This window comes from Odocoileus virginianus, chromosome 24 (genome assembly GCF_023699985.2).
Source record: "Odocoileus virginianus isolate 20LAN1187 ecotype Illinois chromosome 24, Ovbor_1.2, whole genome shotgun sequence".
Classification (NCBI taxonomy): Eukaryota; Metazoa; Chordata; class Mammalia; order Artiodactyla; family Cervidae; genus Odocoileus; species Odocoileus virginianus.
The window spans coordinates 46,409,655-46,428,553 of record NC_069697.1 but is presented as its reverse complement, the minus strand read 5'-3'; the positions used below and the strand labels follow the sequence as shown (position 1 = coordinate 46,428,553).

The following is an 18,899-nucleotide window of genomic DNA, read 5'->3' as shown; positions in this document are numbered from 1 at the left end:
GTGTAGGAATGACTAAATTTAAGAACCTATGTTCTTTAAAAGGGAACTATTGACCTAAAAAATATTGCCATTGACAGTTCTTTGGGGTGCAGGGTATAGACTAAGGTTCTATCAATTTCTTTTCTACTCCCACCTTTCTAGGTTCCCCAGTGGAGAGAACAGCACAGGATAATGGTCTAAAGGATAGAGTAAAAAGTTAACAAACAGACAATTCAATTAAATAGCCTGGGGAGAGCAGACCGGGGAATAGCTGGGAGCTTCATGCCCTGTGATGACAGTGGAGCTTGAAAATTAGGAGAAAGACTTCTCTTCCTTCCTGGCAAGGACGCAGTCAGTGAAAAGCCATGCATTCTGTGTTTACTCTAGCCCGTCCAATTTCTTTCTCCATCTCCAAAAGCTTTCTCCTTTCCTTACTGGGGCGTAATGTGATATGGCTCACCATGGTTGCAAATCTCAAATTGCAATTGTCTGCTGATCTTGAATAAAGCCATCTTTGCTGGAGAAATATCTGGCAGTCTGTGTCTTTCTGCTCAACAATAGCCTGCCTGTATTTGTGAAAATTTGAATTGCTTTCAAAATGATGGCTGAAAGGACTGTGAAGGGTGAGCATAGTCATTGACCTGCATTATGTGTCAGGCATTGGAGGCTACTTGATCCTGCTCTTGAGAGGAGCTCTGGGAGATGGTTTTTTTTTTTTTTTTTGCAAAAACAACTGAAGTTGTTCTTACCGCTGTGCCCTCTTCCATGCCACTTTGCAGCATCTCCAGCCAAGAGGCAACCCTGTTTCTCCAGCCCTCGTAAGCTGGGGCCTCAAGAGGCCTTGGCATGCTTTTGCTGGCTTTAGGGACCCCTGCCTCCTCTGGGAGAACAAGCCTGAGTTAACCTGATGGAGGATGGGAGACTGTGTGAAGCAAAAATGGGCCATCCCAGCCCCTGGAGCACTTGACTGACCCAGCACCTGACTTCAGACACATGAGCAAATCCACCCAAGACTGGAACTGCCCAGCTGAGCCCAGCAAGTGTTGAATCACAGAATCGTGAACTGAATTAATATTTGGTGCTTTTAACCACTAAGTTTCAGGGTGTTCTGTTTATGAGGCAACAGCTAAATGGTAGAGTAATTCAAATGCTGCTTTAACGTGTGTGGATAAGAACCCTAAACAAACAAAAAGCCCAGCATGCACAAGTAAATAATACTAAAAAAGTACAAACGTCTACCAAACCCTGGACCTCTCCTGCCTTCACATGGTACATGTGATGGTTAATTTTACCTCTCAGCTTGCCTGGGTGTCCTGTGGTTTGGTCAAACACCAGTCCAGATGCTGTTGTGGGTTTTTTTTATATGCAATTAACATGAAATCAGTAGATATTGAGTAGAGCAAATTATTTTCCTTAATGTGGATGGGGTTCATTCAGTTACTTGAAGGTCTTAAGAGAGAGTGAGGTCCTCTGAGGAGGGAGGAAGTCTGTCTCCAGACTGCCTCTGAACTCATGCAACATCATCTCTCTCCAAAACTTCCAGCTTGCTGGTATGCCCTGTGATTTTGGACTTGTGAGACTCCACATTCTCATGAGCCAGTTTTTAAAAATAAATCTCTCTCACCATGCATCCTGTTGGTTCTGTTTCTCTGGAGAACCCTGACTAATACAGTAAAGATGAAGTTATTGTTTAACTCTCAGACCATTCAGTTCAGTTTAGTTGCTCAGTCGTGTCCGACTCTTTGCGACCCCATGGACTGCATGTTTAAAACTTGCCTTGGGTCATACTAGCTGGTACAATTTAAGAACCAAGGTTTTCCTGAAGTCCCCCTCCCAGTCCTGTTTCACAGAGAGGATCTAGTGTCCAGAGTCAGGGAAGAGACAATTTTTAGTCTCTGCTTTTTACTTCTTCTATTTATCACACAGCTTCCACAGAGCACTAGTGTTCCCCCTGATCCTGGCAGATAAGTTCTTGGTCCTTGAGTCTCTGATGAATGTCGGTGAAGGCAGATGTATTCCTGTGTGATCATGGTGCTGAGGAAGCCATAGAGGGGTGTGGGGGGTGTGTGCACGTGCACACTTGTGCCACGTTGGAAAGGACCTTTACAACCTTTGCTGGAACACATTCTTCAACAGCCACACAGAGACACAAGATCCAAGATCTCTCAGGCCTCCGTGGCTCTGGAATGGGCCATGTACTTCCCTCTTATAGCACGTGCTCACGTACGTTTCTCAAATGGACTGGCAGCCCAGTGCAACGGTTCCTCTAACATCTCTTCCATGGTACTCTGTCTTTAAATGAACATTTACTTGAGCATTCAACACACAGAAGGGAGAAAAGTGGAGTGGCTATGTTGACGTGGAATGGGGGTCCACAGTATTTCTGCTTTGTCCCCCCTCCCTATCCTCTGGGCGGTTCCTGAGCAGACTGTGTGGAACTGCTGGGGCTTTGAGGAGCCGCTGAAGCTCGAATGGGCAGGCCAAGGCTCTAAATCTCCTCGCATCTCAGCTTTCTCTAGGTGTTTCGCTAAGTGATCACCGAAGGAGGCTTCAGCTCACATTTCAGGAGTCTGATTTCTTGTCTCTAATATTAGTGACGTTTATTGGGCATGGACTGTATATTAACTACTTTATCCATGGTGTGTTGACCTAAAATAAGTAGGCTGTGAGATGTTTCTGCAGCAAAGGTGTTTATTTGAGATTAGCAGAGAATTGCCATTTGGGGTCTGCAACCGCAGTAAATCATGGGCAAGATTCACTCCCCTCCTCCAGCAAGGGAAGGAGAAGGCTTTTCTAAAGGGGAAAAGGAAGTTGGGCAGGCCGTAGTAAACACAGAGTCCTTGGCTTTTCATTAGCTGCATCTTTGGCAAGAAAGAAATAGAGTCTTTCATCTTCCATTTGGGCGCTGTATTATCATAGGACACAAGAGTGTCCTTTTCTGATCTCCCTACTCTATTTAATTGAGGTTTCTATTTATTAATTTTTTTAGTTACTACCTCAGTCAATATGACCATCCTATAGAATTGGAATATTACCCCCGTTTTACAGAAGAGGAAATGAAAGTTCAAAGAAGTTAAGCAATAACCAGGTGGCCGAGCCAGATCGTGAACGCAGGTATGCGTGACTCTAGTGGCGATGCTCTTTCCACTGGACCACACTGCTCTTCAAGTGTGGGCCACTCAGTCGTGTCCGACTCTTTGCAGGCACGGACTATAGCCCTCCAGGCTGCTCTGTCTGGGATTCTCCGGGCAAGAACACTGGAGTGGGCTGCCATTCCCTCTCCAGGGGACCTTCCCGACCCAGGGATCAAACCCACGTCTCCTCCGTTGTAGGTGGATTCCTTACCATCTGAGCCACTCGGGAAGCCTATATTGCTCTTCAAGCAGTAAGCAAGCAATTCGGGAGAAGAGTCCCTGAAAAGCCTTTGATTCCTTTCAGGAGCTTTTTGTTTCTCTGCAGTTCTGGCCCTTGAATGCCCCTTTAGGTGCCCTGTTATTTGTGTAACCTGTCCTGTAGGTACAAGTCTGTTAGCCAGTCTTAAGATGGTTCAAAGACAGATGTCTCAAACTAGCATGCTTTTTCATTCTTACTTACCTTTTATTGAACTATCCCAAAGTTCACAAATGGGGAACTTATCATAGAAATAGTATTACCTAGCAAATAAAAGAAAAGTAATTTCCTGGATGCCTCTCATTGTAGATGGGCAGCTATTACAGTTCATAAGCCATGTCTGTTTCTTTTCAAGCCACCAGATGCTCTTTGGAAATAGGCTAACATGTTCTCCTGTCATGGTTTTGCAAGGATACTTCTCTATAAATTTTTCTTATTCATGAAAGCACCTGTATATTCTTTGGTTATGTTGATTAAACACAGACTGAACATGAATACCCCCATCCAAAAAGAAAGAAAGCCAGCTTTTGGAATTGCAGCTTGATGTCATGACAATGCAGGGGGATTTAACCAATCCCACCATAACATGGAGCCCATTAAATCTTCTCCTTTTAAGAACTGTCCCTTTAACATCTTGTCATATCTTTCTTTATTCTTTTACTTTCTGCACAATAATTACTCCACAGTTTTCATTTTGCTTTGCGTCATTACTACTCTGAGTTAGCTGAGCTTCATTCACACTTGTGGCATCAATTTTGTTTTTCCAGTATGAAATGTCGGAAGGTTAAGAAATCAAATACTCAATTGCTACATCCCTTTTGTAACATATATTCTTTTATTTAAGAAGCAATATTCTACTATCCTAAGATGAAAGTGAATTGTATTTTCCATCTTCTTCAACACTCTTTTCCATTATTTTTCGGCCTAGGGCGACTTCATTTCTATTGATGTTTAAGTAGCTGCTGATAGCAGAGTTAGCTAGAGGCTCTTTTAAGAGAAAGTTTACATACAGCAGGAAACTCCTATTCCCCTCCTCTCCTTTTTTAATGATGGGAAGATAGATCTCCTGGATATCCATGGCATTTTGTTATTTTAGAGAGAAAGAGGAATCTTGCAGATGTATAAATGGATTCTCCATACTGCACTATGCTTTGACACAAAAAGCATAATAACATAAGCCAATTATGAGCTACTTTATAAAGGCATGCCATTTAAGTTTTACTTTCCCATAGCTGCCAAAGAAGTAAGTAGTTTAATTAAATGACAACTCCAGAGACTTTTTGTTAAATATATATGTTTTCTCAGCTTCACTGAAATATAATTGATGAATTGTAATATATTTGAAGTGTACAGTATGGTGATTTGAATCCTAAGAAAAACTCTGGATGAGCTTCCCTGGGGGCTCAGTGGTAAAGAATCTGCCTGTAATGCGGGAGACCTGGGTTCAATCCTTGGGTCAGGAAGGTCACCTGAGAAGAGCATGGCAACACACTTCAGTATTATTGCCTGGGAAATTCCACAGACAGAGGGGCTTGCAGGCTACAGTCCATGAGGTCCCAAAGAGTCGGATAGACTGAAGCAACTTAGCACGCGTGCACATCTTAAAAATACTGTGGGCTTCCCTGGCGTCTCAGATGGCAATACAGGAGACCCAGGTTTGATCCCTGGGTTGGGAAGATCCCCTGAAGGAAGAAATGTCTACACCCACTCCAGTAATCTTGCTTGGAAAATTCCATGGAGAGAGGAGCCTGGCAGGCTACAGCCCATGGGGTCTCAATGAGTCAGATGTGGCTGAGCAGCTAACACTTTCACAAACTATGGACTATCAATGATTGTGATGTGTCAGTGTATGTCCATCAGCTGTAACAAATGTACCTTCTGGAGGGGATTACTGATAATGGGGGTCTCTAGGCATGTGCAGGGGCAGCATTTGTATTTGGGAAATCTTTGTGCCTTCCTCTCAGTTTTGATATAAACCTAGAAATGCTGAAGCAAATAAATCTATTATGAGGGAAAAAATGTATAGAAAGTTATTGCCACAATTATAGATACCATCTAAGTATTCAGTAAATAGTACTTATTATTATGTTAATGCATCTAATAATAAGAATAAAAAATTATATTATGGTTCTTCTATTTAATATATAATGGAGTAAAGTAAAACTATTAAAATTGTGGTTATGAAAAATAAGGATAGAAACCAACAAAAAGGGTAGAAACAGTATTCATGGTAAAATATTACATAAAAGAATGAGTACCCAAAATTTTATGCACGATTTCATTTCATCTTGAAACACATGCCAGGATATTTCTCTATTTTTATAAAGAAAAGACTGGAGGAAAATGCTGAGCATGATTATCTTCCAATAAGTGATATTGTCTTTTTTACATAGTTACTTCCCATTTACTGTAAGCTTGGACTATTTTCCTACTCAGTAAAGATATGTACTCTTCCTCCCTACTTCCCCAAAAGACAAAAAAAATACCCACAAGGGTTCTTGCCATTGTAGGATATTACCCTATTTGAGAAATGTATTTTGTTATCCAATTTAAAAATTTTAAAATAATTGTCTTAGGTATAATTTTTTCTTTGCAGTGTATTTCCTTTTGGACAGTGTTTGTGTGTGTGGATGAGTAAGGACAGAATTGAGAAACAAACTGGAAGAGAACTTTAAGAAAGAGAGAAGATAAAATTTAGGCTGTTAAGATCTGGAACAAAGGCATAGAATTTAAGGAAGGAGTGCTAATTATTTAGACATAAAATTAGCAGGCAACATAAAGGACATTTTGACTCTTTATTTGCATATTCTTTGAGGATTTCAATTTTCCAGTTTTGTATACCTCTATATAATTGTATAGCCTCTATACAACTATGCCTTTGGGGCAATTTATGGGTGAGACATAGTACATCTGAGGGATATAATTTGGAAACTCCTTTGGATGTGTTTTTTGATGGACAGATCATACACTTATGTCTGCCTTAATACACCTTGATAGGACTGGATCATGTCTCTAATGCCTATGTTTGTAAACTACTTTATCTTATCTCATTGTGATCCTATGGGCTAAACAGAGCATGGGTTATCTCATCTATCTTGCAGAACAGAAAACAAAGATGGGGACATTGAATGAATTGTCCCTATGCTACAACTGGAGCACAGTAAGGATTAGAACCTAGACTCCTCCCTCTCAAATCTAGGCTTATCCTCAACCATGCAGGGCCTTTTTTTTTTTTTTTTTTAAAGATATCTTATAACATAAACAAGAACACAAGGAAAAGAGAAAGTGAAAAGTGAAAAAAACTGAGTTAGGATGAATAAAAATTGTAATACTTGATTACATGTTGTATGACTTCCTGTCTCAAAAACACACCCGTTTTCAAGTCCTAATCAGTTATCTTGTGCGGATGTGTAATGCTTGGTTTTTAAGCCCACTTGAGGAGGCGGTAGATACCGGGAAGGGCTTTATGTGTAATTAGAACTGTGCTTTCTGCAGTAATTCTGCTACAGTCAGAGGTCTGGCAGCTTTTCCTTTTAGTTCTTATATAAACACAGACCTGAGTACAGAATTGATTTTTAGAAAAGAACATTTACCAATATTGTGAAAACACTTTACCCAAAGTATTTCCTACATTAACCCTTTCGGACTAAACTCAGCCTCGCTAGAGTGGCTGTTGAGGACAGCTGAGCTCTTGCTCACCAGTGTCTGAAACACCCAGACACACGGTGGAAACTCACTTGGCCTGAGTTTCCTTTTCCGTGAAGCGGAGGATCTGAAATAGGCTAGTCCCTCTTGACTCAGTATGCCTGACAGAACATAGCTTTTTACAAATGCTAATGCTTGACCGGACCTCTAGGCTTAACTGATCCGGATGAATCTATGCAGGTGATGCCGACACCAAGCAGCTTTAAGACCCAGTTGGGTCAGGTGTTCTTTGAGATGCTGCTAGTTCTGAGATTCCAGGGTAATGTGGCTGTATTTTTCCTTCCCATAGTAAATTAGGAGGTGGTATAGTATCCACCCCTTTCTCTCCTCCATTCTTAGAATAACTTTCTGACTTGTACTTAAAGTAATGATTTTCAAATTTTAGTGGTGACTGGGAACAAAAAGCTAGTTAAAAATGTAGATTCCTATGACCCACTCCATGAAATTCTGGTGATGCTGACCTGCGGGGTTGCCCAGGAATCTGTATTTTCCACAAGCAACCAGGTGATTCTGAGACTGAGAATCTGACTGAGACTGACTGAGAACCACGCTTTACAAGCACTGTCAAGGGTGTAATTTGTAACTAGAAGGATAGGGCTTTGCCCAGGGACTCTTTGGGATTCTATAATACAACTTTCAGCTAAATGATGAAGTAGATGCAGTGACTCTGAGCTTCAGAGCTCTGAGCCTTCCTCTTCATTTGAGCCAGGTAGCCAGGATCCTGACTTTCATAAAAATCTTCTGTAAATATGTAACAGAGAAAGGATTAGGACCCATAAGAGACAAATAATTTCCTATAAATAAATAGAAACATTGGAAAAACAGGACAAAGATATGAATAGGCAACTCATAGAAGAACAAACGCAATGATGAGTAAGCATTCATAGTATCAGAACAATAAAAATCAAATTGGCACACATTTAACAAATTGGTAGTATCAAGTGACTGCAAGGAAAAGTGTTACTGCCAAGCATTCATGGGGAAATATAAACTGTGTGAACCAGTTTAGAGGGTGTGTTGATTGTATCTATTTAATATGTTTATACCTTATGATGCTGAAAATATAATTTCACTTCTCAGTATTAATGTTAGAAATACTGGAATATGAACAAAACTAAGTGTATTCAAGGATGATTATTTTAATTAAAAAAATGGAAAGCACCTAAATGTTCGTAAAGGAGCAAGTATCTAAATAAAATTTAGCATAGTCTTAGTATTATGCAGCAATTAGAAGAAAGGAAATCTGGACCAACTTGGGTAGCTCTTCAAGACTTATTGCTGAGTGGAAACCTAGTTACAGAGTGCTGTTCACTGTGCTAACTTGTATTTATGGTGATGCTGTCAATTCCCTCCTCTGTAGGCACGTGACATTCCTTCAACAAGAGGATGAGTCTCTTCCTGACCTCGCTTTGAGTCTGGGATAGTCCTAGTAACTTCCTTAATCAATAGAACATGGCAGGAGTGATTCTTGGACTTCTGGGGTTAGGTCGTGAAAACCTTTGCAGCTTCCTCCTGGGTCTCTTCGATCTAGCTATTGTAGCTATTTCTCTGGGGAGAAGGCCTTTGCTGTGTAAGAAATGCACTTGTCCTGTGGATGGTGTGTGTGAAAGGGGGAAGATGCCAGTCAGCCCTGCCTAGTTCGGCCCTTTCAGCCATCTCAGCTGAGGCAATGGACAAGAGTGAAGCTTCCATCTTGGACACCACAGTCCCAGCAGATGCCATGTAGAGAAAAACCAAGGACCTACACATATGACCCAGGGCCCAGTCAAGTCACCCATCCATCCATAGTCTTTTGAGCCTCCCCAGGCTGAGGCCCCAGACGTGAGGCAAGATAAGCCATCTCTCCTATGCCCTGCCCTAATTTCTGATTCTCAGAATTGTGGACATAGTAAATGTTAGTACCTTTTTACACCAGTAAATTTTTGTGAGGCTTGTTACACACCAGTAGATGTCCAGAACACTCACAACACATTGTGTGTTAGAAAAATATATAAAACAATACTAGATATTTCCTGTGTGCATGTTTATGTATGATCTAGAAGGATAAATACTAATCTGATGACAATATTTATGTCTGGGTCAGAGAGGAAGTCAAGGAGGATTCGACATGGTGATCCTTAAAAGGGACTTTAATCCTTTGTAGAATCAGGGTGCAATCAGGAAAACAGAAGTTACTGTGAAGTTTCAAGTGGGAGGGGCTTGAATTCAGGTAATTAGATGTTGCATAAAGGGCTGGGAGACACAGCTGTGATACCTGGGTCAGGAAGATCCTTGAATCAGGAAGACCTCCTGGAGGAGGGCACGGCAACCCGCTCCAGTATGCTTGTTTGGAGAACCCCGTGGACAGCGGAGCCTGGTGGGCTGCAGTCCATGGGGTTGCACAGAGTCAGACACGACTGAGCGACTTAGCACCGCATGACTCATAGAGGGCGGGAGAAGAAGGTAAGGGGAAGCTGACATTAATGCTCGTGTGCGCCACTAACTTTCAGAGAGTGAGGAAGTTGCCGGAATTGCAGGAAAGAACTTGGACGGTCCTCTCGGCTGGCAGCACTGAAGGAATTGTGTGGGGGCTGCTGTGGCCGTGAGGCTCACAGAATATCTGCCCAAACTGTGTGGGCATGAGGATGGGTCTGTCTCCCTCTGCCTTCCAAGCCTTGACGGAGTGCCTCCCACTTATGAAACATAATTGAGAATCCTCTTGGCAAGGGGTTCCAGGAAACATAGCATAGAGAAAGTAGGAAACTGTGATTAGAAACCAGCAGAAGACCCTGCTCTGAAAAAATTGTGAAACACTAGCTGTCTAAAGTGTATAGATTTGAAAGTTGCTTCACCTAGTAGTTCTTTTACAGAGATGTAGATTTTAAGCTTAAGCTCATTAAAAAACCTAGTTATTTTCAGTATTTGTTTTTGCATCATCCCCCCTTTGACAGCAGATAGTGAGATGGCAAGACAGCCCCTGAAGATGGTCCCATGACCCCCACTTCCTCATTTTCACTCTCTGGTGTCTTTCCCCTCCTCCTGAGTTTGGGTGGCACCTGTGACCTGCTTCTAAATGTTAGGGCACAGGTGATGGAGGGACGTGATATGAGTTAACTATCATGTAATTATATGGCTGAAATGTGCAGTTCTGCTCTTGCTGGTTCTCTGTCTTCCTGGCTGTCTGTGAGGAAGGAAGTAACCATGCTGAGGACCCCATGTGGCAGGAAACTGTGGGCAGGCTCTAGGAGCTGGCAGCGGCCTCTGGCCAACAGCCAACCAAACCTGGGAGCTCTCAGTCCTGCAGTCACAAGGACCTGAATGCTGTCAGCAAACATGTGAGTGGGGTGGTAGGTAGGTCCTTCCGCAGCCAAGCCTCCAGATGAGAACCCAGGCCTGGCCGATGAGTCGGTTGCAGCCTTGGAGAACTCTGAGGGGACCCTGAGCTAAGCCATGCCTGGACTCCTGTGCCAGGAGGTGTGGAATAGTCAATGCACGTTGCTTTACGCCCTTCAGTTTCGGCTGCTACTGTTACGCAGCAAGACAAAACAAGTCCAGTGACTCTCTGCCTCTGGTTGGGCCTGGCGCTGTTGTGGACCTGTGAGGCTGTTGTCTGCAGGTCCTGTGTGTCTCTGGACCCCTCTTCTCACAGCGGTCACCTAAGTAGGGCACAGACAGGCACGTCAGCCTTAGGTGTGGGCAGAATGACCCGTTGGCATGTGAAAAGGAAATTTCTGAATTTTTATTTCTTTACTTTTCTCTAAAGTTATAAGAAGGAATTTAAGCTTTCAGCATATTCAGCATATAGACTGACACTCACTGGGTTAGACCACATGTCATAGGGTCACAAATTGTGGAGACAGATGAGATACTTTTAGAGCAAACAGGAGTCTACCACAGGAAGAGACTCACGCCCAAGCGGCTGTCTCATTCCTTCCTTCGTTTCAGTGCGTTGTGACATATGACAGCCCAGGGGAATTCGGTATTATTTTATCTGCTTAAGTAAAATAGTCTTCCCTGGTTGCCTGCTGGCTTAGAGAGATTCTTACAAAGAGTGTAAGAAACTGTAATATAATACTAATAGTGCAAGCACAAATCGTTTACAAGAAAATGGCAGTACTGACATTTCTTTAGTATGATCATTATTTCACATTATGCAATTAAAAACAATGATAGTATCATTTTACATATTAAAATATAAAATTATTAAACACACTATTTGATTTATGAATGGATGCAAATATTACAGCATGCTTTTATGGGATTATTTTTTTAGCTTCTATGGCTGTTAAAAACAGGTATCCAAATAAACTCAAATCTTTAACTTAGAATAATTCTAGAGAAAAATGATGTCAGAACAAAAAGGTGTTTTGTGGCACTAAAATGATGAATTATTAAATATTTTATTACATCTTACAGTCATTTAAAAATTCTATTCTTCTGTATGTTTTTGAAATGTTCCTAAATATTTGTAATTCATAAATAAATTATAAACATGGAAATGAGTTTAATCACATTGGTATTTTAAAATATCATAATAATATAGTGTTTAGATTGAAAAATATTTTTGTGCCCTTAAAAAGGAAATAAAATATATAATTACCTAAACCTATTTTTCAGTTCTGTTCAGTCGCTCAATCATGTCTGACTCTTTGCGACCCCATGGATTGCAGCACGCCAGGCCTCCCTGTCCATTACCAACTCCCAGGTTCACTCAAAATCATGCCCATTAAGTCGGTGATGCCGTCCAAGTTCATCTTAATTTTTAATATTTATTTTTCTATTTAAGTATGTTTTGAAATATAAATATTAATAGATATGCCTATTTGTAATTTATAAATACATATCTGTGTATTAGGGATGCATGGCTATATATTTTTGTTGCTGGGGTACAAAATCAATTTGTTTGAAGATCTGCTCCAGTGAGTTATATACCTAGGATGTCTAGAATTGAATAGATGGGGTTTCCTGATGTTGCTCAACCTTACAATGTAACCAGGGTGTCTCCAGGTCAGTGAGGGTCCCTACCATCATGTGTGTGTGTGTGTGTGTGTATGTGTGTGTCCTACAGAGTTTATGGGAAGACACAGAGACCAGGAAAATTCAGTTTATTTATTTAGTTAGCAAATTCAATTTCTTGATTAACTTTCAAGTCATTGTGGGAGTGATTGAGAAGGGGCTGGATTCCTGCCCCAAAGAACTTACTGTGTCATTGTTATTGTAGAGAAAGACATAAATAAGCACCTGTGTACTATCATAAGATATAAGGTAGCCTGTGATGAAGTTTAAAGAAGGTAAGCACATTGAGGACTCTTGGTTATGAAACAGGCTTTAGACCTCAGGCTAGTTACATACTGCTGTGTTTTGCTTTCTTAGTCTGTGAAATAGATAATAATGGTGTTAAGTTTAGTCGCTAAGTCATGTCTGACTCTTGCAACCCCATGGACTGTAGCCCACCAGGCTTCCCTGTCATCCCAGAAGAGATTATTGGAGTGGGTAGCCACTTCCTTCTCTAGGGGATCTTCCTGACGCAGGGATCGAACCTGCGTCTCCTACATTGACAGGTGGGTTCTTTACCAGTAAGTCACCAGGGAAGATAATAATACCCCTAGGTACCTCAAAGGTCACTGTGAAGTTAAAATAATTAAAAGTTGAGAACTTAATGTAAGTATACAGATAATAGGAATTATAATTTAGCTTAGAGATCTACATTCTTTTTAAAAGTTTTAGCTTGAATTTTTCTTTTTCTTTTTTCCCCCCTGCAAATGAAAATGGTGATAGTTGAATCCTTGCTTTAAATCCAGGATTACTCTGTTAGAATTTATGCATAACCTTTCATTTTAAGCTGTACATAAGATGGCATTGAAGTGGGGAAAGTCTTCTGCCCATGGGTCAGGACTTTTTTAGATTTCCTTGGAGAATTGTTATTTCTTTCACGTCTTTAAAGATTGAGAAAACTCTCCCAAGCTGCATGTAAATTAATTTACAACACTTCTTGTTCTAACAAAAAGGTGACAAATGGAAAATAGTGAATAAGCAGGGATTTACTGACCTCTGATGGCCAGACATAAAAACTGCTACTTTTATCATGGTGCATATAACTTCATGGCAAATAGATGGGGAAAAAGTGGAAACAGTGACAGATTTTATTTTCCTGGGCTCCAAAATCACTGTGGACAGTAAATGCAGCCATGAAATTAAAAGACGCTTGCTCCTTGGAAGAAAAGCTATGACAAACCTAGACAGCATATTAAAAAGCAGAGACATCACTCTGCCGACAAAGATCTGTCTAGTCAAAGCTGTGGTTTTTCTAGTAGTCATGTCTGGGTGTGAAAGTTGGATCATGAAAAAAAGTGCCGAAGGATGGCAGCTTTTGAACTGTGGTGCTAGAGAAGACTCTTGAGAGTCCCTTGGACTACACGGAGATCAAACCACTTAATCCTAAAAGGAAATCAACCCTGAATATTCATTGGAAGGACTGATGCTGAAGATGAAGCTCCAATACTTTGGCCACTTGATGTGAAAACCCATCTCACTGGAAAAGACCCTGATTCTGGGAAAGATGGAGGGCAGGAGGAGACAGGAGCAACAGAGGATGAGATGGTTGGATGGCATCACCGACTCAATGGACATGAGTTTGAGCAAACTCCGGGAGATAGTGAAGGACAGGGAAGCCTGGAGTGCTGCAGTCCATGGGGTCAGAGTCAGACAGGGCTTAATACTGAGCTGTCTCTGAAAACTACCCAAGGGTACATTAGAATGCTTTTAAGTATCACTGGCCAAGAAGAGGGAGACCACAGGATGTCAACTAGTCAACCTTCCTTTTCCCAAGGGGGCTTTTGTCTAAATCATCCTAGGCGAGGTTCTCTTAGGTCAATGGTCAGTTAAAAATGCTTCACTGTGTAAGTTGGAATAATGTCAAACTGTGCCTGTTTAACTTACATTGTAGGAATGATTAGAATATTAGATGATTAGATCTTTTGAAGTATTTTAATCAGAAATCCACACTCCATGAGTGGTTAGAAAGACTTTTCAGGAACCCAGGCTAGAAGAAGATCTGACCATAGCATTTCAAATGTTGTTATCTAAATCTGCAGTCAGTCAGTCAGTTCAGTCGCTCAGTCGTGTCCAACTCTTTGTGACCCCATGGACTGCAGCACGCCAGGCCTCCGTGTCCATCACCAACTCCTGGAGTTTACTCAAACTCATGACCATTGAGTCAGTGATGCCATCCAACCATCTCATCCTCTGTCGTCCCCTTCTCCTCATTAATTAATCTAAGAAATATTTGAAATAATGTTTCTTTGGAGAATTTGTGGTGTATAAGATATGTGGTTGGCTAGAAATGTTACACAGATATCTTAGCCTTTGTGTGAACAGGGTATAAGAATCTTGCAAAAAAAAGTAATAAAAATAAATGGAAAAAATTAAAAAAAATTTAAAAAAATGTTTGCATGTGGAGCAGAATTCAGTGCACATTTTGCTTTCATCCTGGTCTTCCTGATAGCAAGGTTATGAGGGAGGAGATCTATAGCTCTCACTTACCTGTAATCTTTGGAAGCATTGTGCTTGCATGCTAAGTAGCTTCAGTCATGTTCGACTCTTTGCGACCTTATGGACTGTGGCCTGTCAGGCTCCTCTGTCCATGGGATTCTTCAGGCAAGAATACTGGGGTGGGGTTGCTATTTCCTTCCCTAGGGAATCTTCCCTACCCAGGGATTGAACCTGCGTCTCTATGTCTCCTGAGTTGGCAGGCGGGTTCTTTACCAACTGGCACCACCTGGGAAGCCCTTGGAGACATCAAAAGAGTCATCAAAGAGATGGTGAATATTGTGAAATGGTTCAGTTGGCTTAGGTCAGTTTTATTCTTAAAACTTGACAGAAAAAAATTATTATGAAATCTGCTTTAGTAATTTCTTTCCCTCTATTTTTATACCATATTTCCTTAAGATGTGCCTTCTAGCTTTTACCCCAAATCTATTATAACTTACACATGGTTCCACTGAATATATAAATAAGGGAAATGAAGTAGCCCCAGCCGAGATGTTTTTCTGGCAGAGGTAGCTTAAAAAAAAAGCAAAAACCGTGTTTAAAGACACTTGATTTAGGGAGTCCTTAGAAAGTAGCATTGTGCTCTTCTGCGTGGCTAAAGAATAGGCTAGGAGGTTGTTTGGACATCTTAGCAGACACTGTTGGTAGCCTAAAGTCTAGTAATCATTTTTTGTGTGTGTGCTCAGGAAGCTTGTGTTTTGTTAATGCCACTATTTTGTCAATTTACTAGAAGGGGAATAGGAGATAATAAAGTTGAGAGGATGATGTTATTTTTAAAAATCATTGTTTCATATAAATAAGGATATATTTTATATTTATATATTTATATTTTAAAATATAAATAAGGATATATTTTAAAAAAGAACTGTATCATATCTCTAAAAAGTGAATTAGTCGTGCTTTGAAACCTGCATCCAGTACTCAAAAGTTAGCCATGAGGCATGAGCCCTGGCCTCGGGGACTCTCTGGGCCTCACGTCTGCTCCTTTCCCCTCATTCACGCCCGTCTGGTCTCACTGACCTCCCTGCAGTTCCTGCATCACTCCCATCGCACTCCCAGTCCACACCTTGCTGTTCGCTTGCCTAGAATGTTCTTCCACTTCTCTCGTGGCTCCCGCCTTTCTCCATCAGGTCTGTCTGCTCAAATGTCCCTCAGGGAGGACTTCCCTCACAAGTTTACCTGAAATACTAGCCTCCACCACTCTCCAACCTCCTCATCCGCTTCCTTTTCTTCACAGCACTTACCTTCATATTAAAAGCATCTCACAGTAAGATCTACAAAGGCAGAGAATTTGTGCCTCGCTCAGAAAGAGTGAATAAATGACTCCGTCCATGACAATCATATGTCTGTCTTGCTAGTAACTTTTAAAAAACTGTAAAAATAAAACACAAATGCCAAAAATAACACAGAACATGTGTATAGTTTAATTAATTCTTATAAAGCAAGCATCTTTGTAAATCACCACTTCAGGTTAAGACATCACTTTCCCAGCCTCCGTTCAGCTCTTCCATATGCCTCATTCCAGTCACAACCCCTGCCTCCTCATAAAGCATCACTTGTCTGATTTTCATAGTAATCACTTCTTGTGTTTCTTTAGAGTTTTAGCACTGAAGTGTGCATCCCTAGTGTTTTTGTTTAACCTTGTCCTATTTTTGGTTTGCTTGTCTTTAAATTTTCTTCTCATCCTTACATTCATCTTCCATTGCTTTGTTTTTCTCATAACTTATTCTTTGAAGATCTCAGGCTGTTTTTGTTGTTGTTCTTGTCCAGTCACTAAGTCATGTCTGACTCTTTGTGGTCCGTCAACTACAGCACTCCAGGCTTCCCTGTCCTTCATCATCTCCCTGAGTTTCCTCAAACTCATGTCCATTGAATCAGTGATGCCATCCAACCATCCCATCCTCTGTTGCCCCCTTCTCCTCTTGCCCTCAATCTTTCCTAGCATCAGGGTCTTTTCCAGTGAGTCAGCTCTTCGTATCAGGTGGCCAAAGTACCGGAGCTTCAGCTTCAGCACCAGCCCTTCCAATGAATATTCAGTGTTGATTTCCTTTAAGATTGACTGGTTAGATCCTGCTGTCCAAGGGACTCTCGAGAGTCTTCTCCAGCACCACAGCATCAATTCTTTGTTGCTCAGCCTCCTTTGTGGTCCAACTCTCACATCCATACATGACTACTGGAAAAACTGTAGCTTTCACTAGATGAGCCTTTGCCTGCAAAGTGATGTCTTTGCTTTTTAATATGCTGTCTGGATTTGTCATAGCTATTCTTCCAAGGAGCAAGTGTCTTTTAATCTGATGGGTGCAGTCTCCATCTACAGTGATTTTGGAGCCCAAGAAGAGGAAGTCTGTTAGTGTCTCCACTTTGCCCCTTCTATTTGCCATAAAGTTAGGGGATCAGATGCCATGATCTTATGTAGGAGATTTGTTTAGACTAGGCAAAGGAGACTACTTGTTTTAGGATCATGTTTTAAAATAAAAATCTCTTTCCAGATTCTTCAAGACAGTTGTTGTATTACCTACTCCTGTTTTAATTGCCAAGCACTCTGGTAAAGTATAATAGTTTGGTATAATTGTTACTCCGTCTTAAGAAATCACACATGATAATCTAAGTAATCATTTTGCTAATGCATGAACTGCAAATATCTCATTTTTCATAGTCTCTAGATAATCCCTGTATTACCCAGTCAGATTAAATAATCAGTCTCATGTTTTTCTCCTTGAAGGTCTAATCTCTGCCACTGCTTTGGGTATCTGGATCAGTCCAGATTTAGTGCAGGAAGTAGTAACCAATCTGATATTTTAAGCAGAAAGAGACAAAACATGGAATAAAATCCTTGGCAGGGCTGAGAGAAAAGAAATCAGGAGGGACTGACTGATGGAATGACTGAGTTTAAGAGTACAACATCCAGCCCTTCTGCCTCTGGGTTCTGGTTATGAGCCACTCTTCACATTTGTCAGGACTTGAAAGGTTGCCACTGTCACTCGCTTCATACTACTATTTACCTGCTTTCAGTGTCTGTTTATTAAAAACTTTCTCAGATTTTCCCAGTTTGAATCTGCTGTTTCCTACTAATTCACAAATTTAATCTTTGATATATTTATTCTCTTCAATATGAATGCTTTAAATAGTAACTATACTAAGATCAAAGTTGTGTCTGATTCTTTGCTACCCCGTGACTGTAGCCCACCAGGCTCCTCTGTCCGTGGGATTCTCCAGTCAAGAATACTGGAGCGGGTTGCCGTGGCCTTCTTCAGGTGTCTTCCCGACCTGGGGATCTTACCCGGGTCTACCACACTGCAGGCAGATTCTCTACCCTTTGAGACACCGGGGAAGCCCAAACTATTGATTACAAATTTTTAATCTTGAACTTGACACAGAAGTATTAATATTCTACCTGGAGGTGAAATATACTTAATCATGAAGACTGCTATGTATGGCTGCATGCATGGTTCCCTGAACAACTGTGGGGGCAACATTCATACCAAATACTCTAATAGGTAGACTCTATAGAGCTGCACAGGGCACACCCAGCAGACTTCTGCTTGTGCTGGCCTGGCATCTATCAGTCAAATGCTTTACAGTTCCAAGGCTATGGAGGCTACCTTCTCAAGCAAATCGGGGCACCCTGAGGCTGCTGATTGGCTGGAGAATTTTGACTTAGTCTTAGGTTTGATTCTCTCCTTTCTGCTAGCCAATATGAGGGTTTTTTTTTTTTTTTTTTTTAAATCTATGCCTTCCAGATAACATGTTATCACAATGTATGTGTCCCAGGTTCACTTGAACAGTATCTAATTCTGTCTGATTAGAGTCTGAAAATCCCATCCCAGGTTACTTCACCACTTGATTGAGTTAAACTAATCTATTTACTGCCTGCCTCTTCTCAGTTCTTCCTGTCTGGCCAGGCCATAGCCTTAAGTCCATCTATTCTCAGACTGAATCCTGGATCTTTCTCTCTGTTAGCTTTCTCAGCAACACATGGTTATGAATAAGGGGATGGTGACACAAAATGAGGCTGAAGATGTAGACAGAGGTCAGTCATAAGGACACAAGCCTTTGAAAGTTGTCTTTTTTCCCACCGGAAATCTATACTTTTTTTTCAGTTTTATTGAGATACGATCAGCAAATACAATGTGAGATATTTAAACTGTACATTGTGGTGGTTTGGTATATGTATACATGGTGAAAGAATTCTCCCCATCGAGTTACTTAATTCACCTGCCACTTCACATATTTATTTAGTTCCTATGTGTTGGGGGAAGAAAATTTTGTGCTATTTCTTGGCCAATTTATATTATATA

General features: G+C 41.0%; 1 long non-coding RNA gene across 1 annotated transcript in view; it reads left to right on the top strand.

Moving 5' to 3' along the window:
• Positions 1–9,321: 9,321 nt before the first annotated feature.
• The window catches only part of LOC139030872 (uncharacterized), a 272,068-nt gene continuing 262,490 nt past the window's right edge, over positions 9,322–18,899 (top strand). Inside the window, exon 1 of the long non-coding RNA XR_011483310.1 lies at positions 9,322–9,516. This is a non-coding gene — a long non-coding RNA (uncharacterized lncRNA). The remainder of the gene's footprint in view (positions 9,517–18,899) is intronic.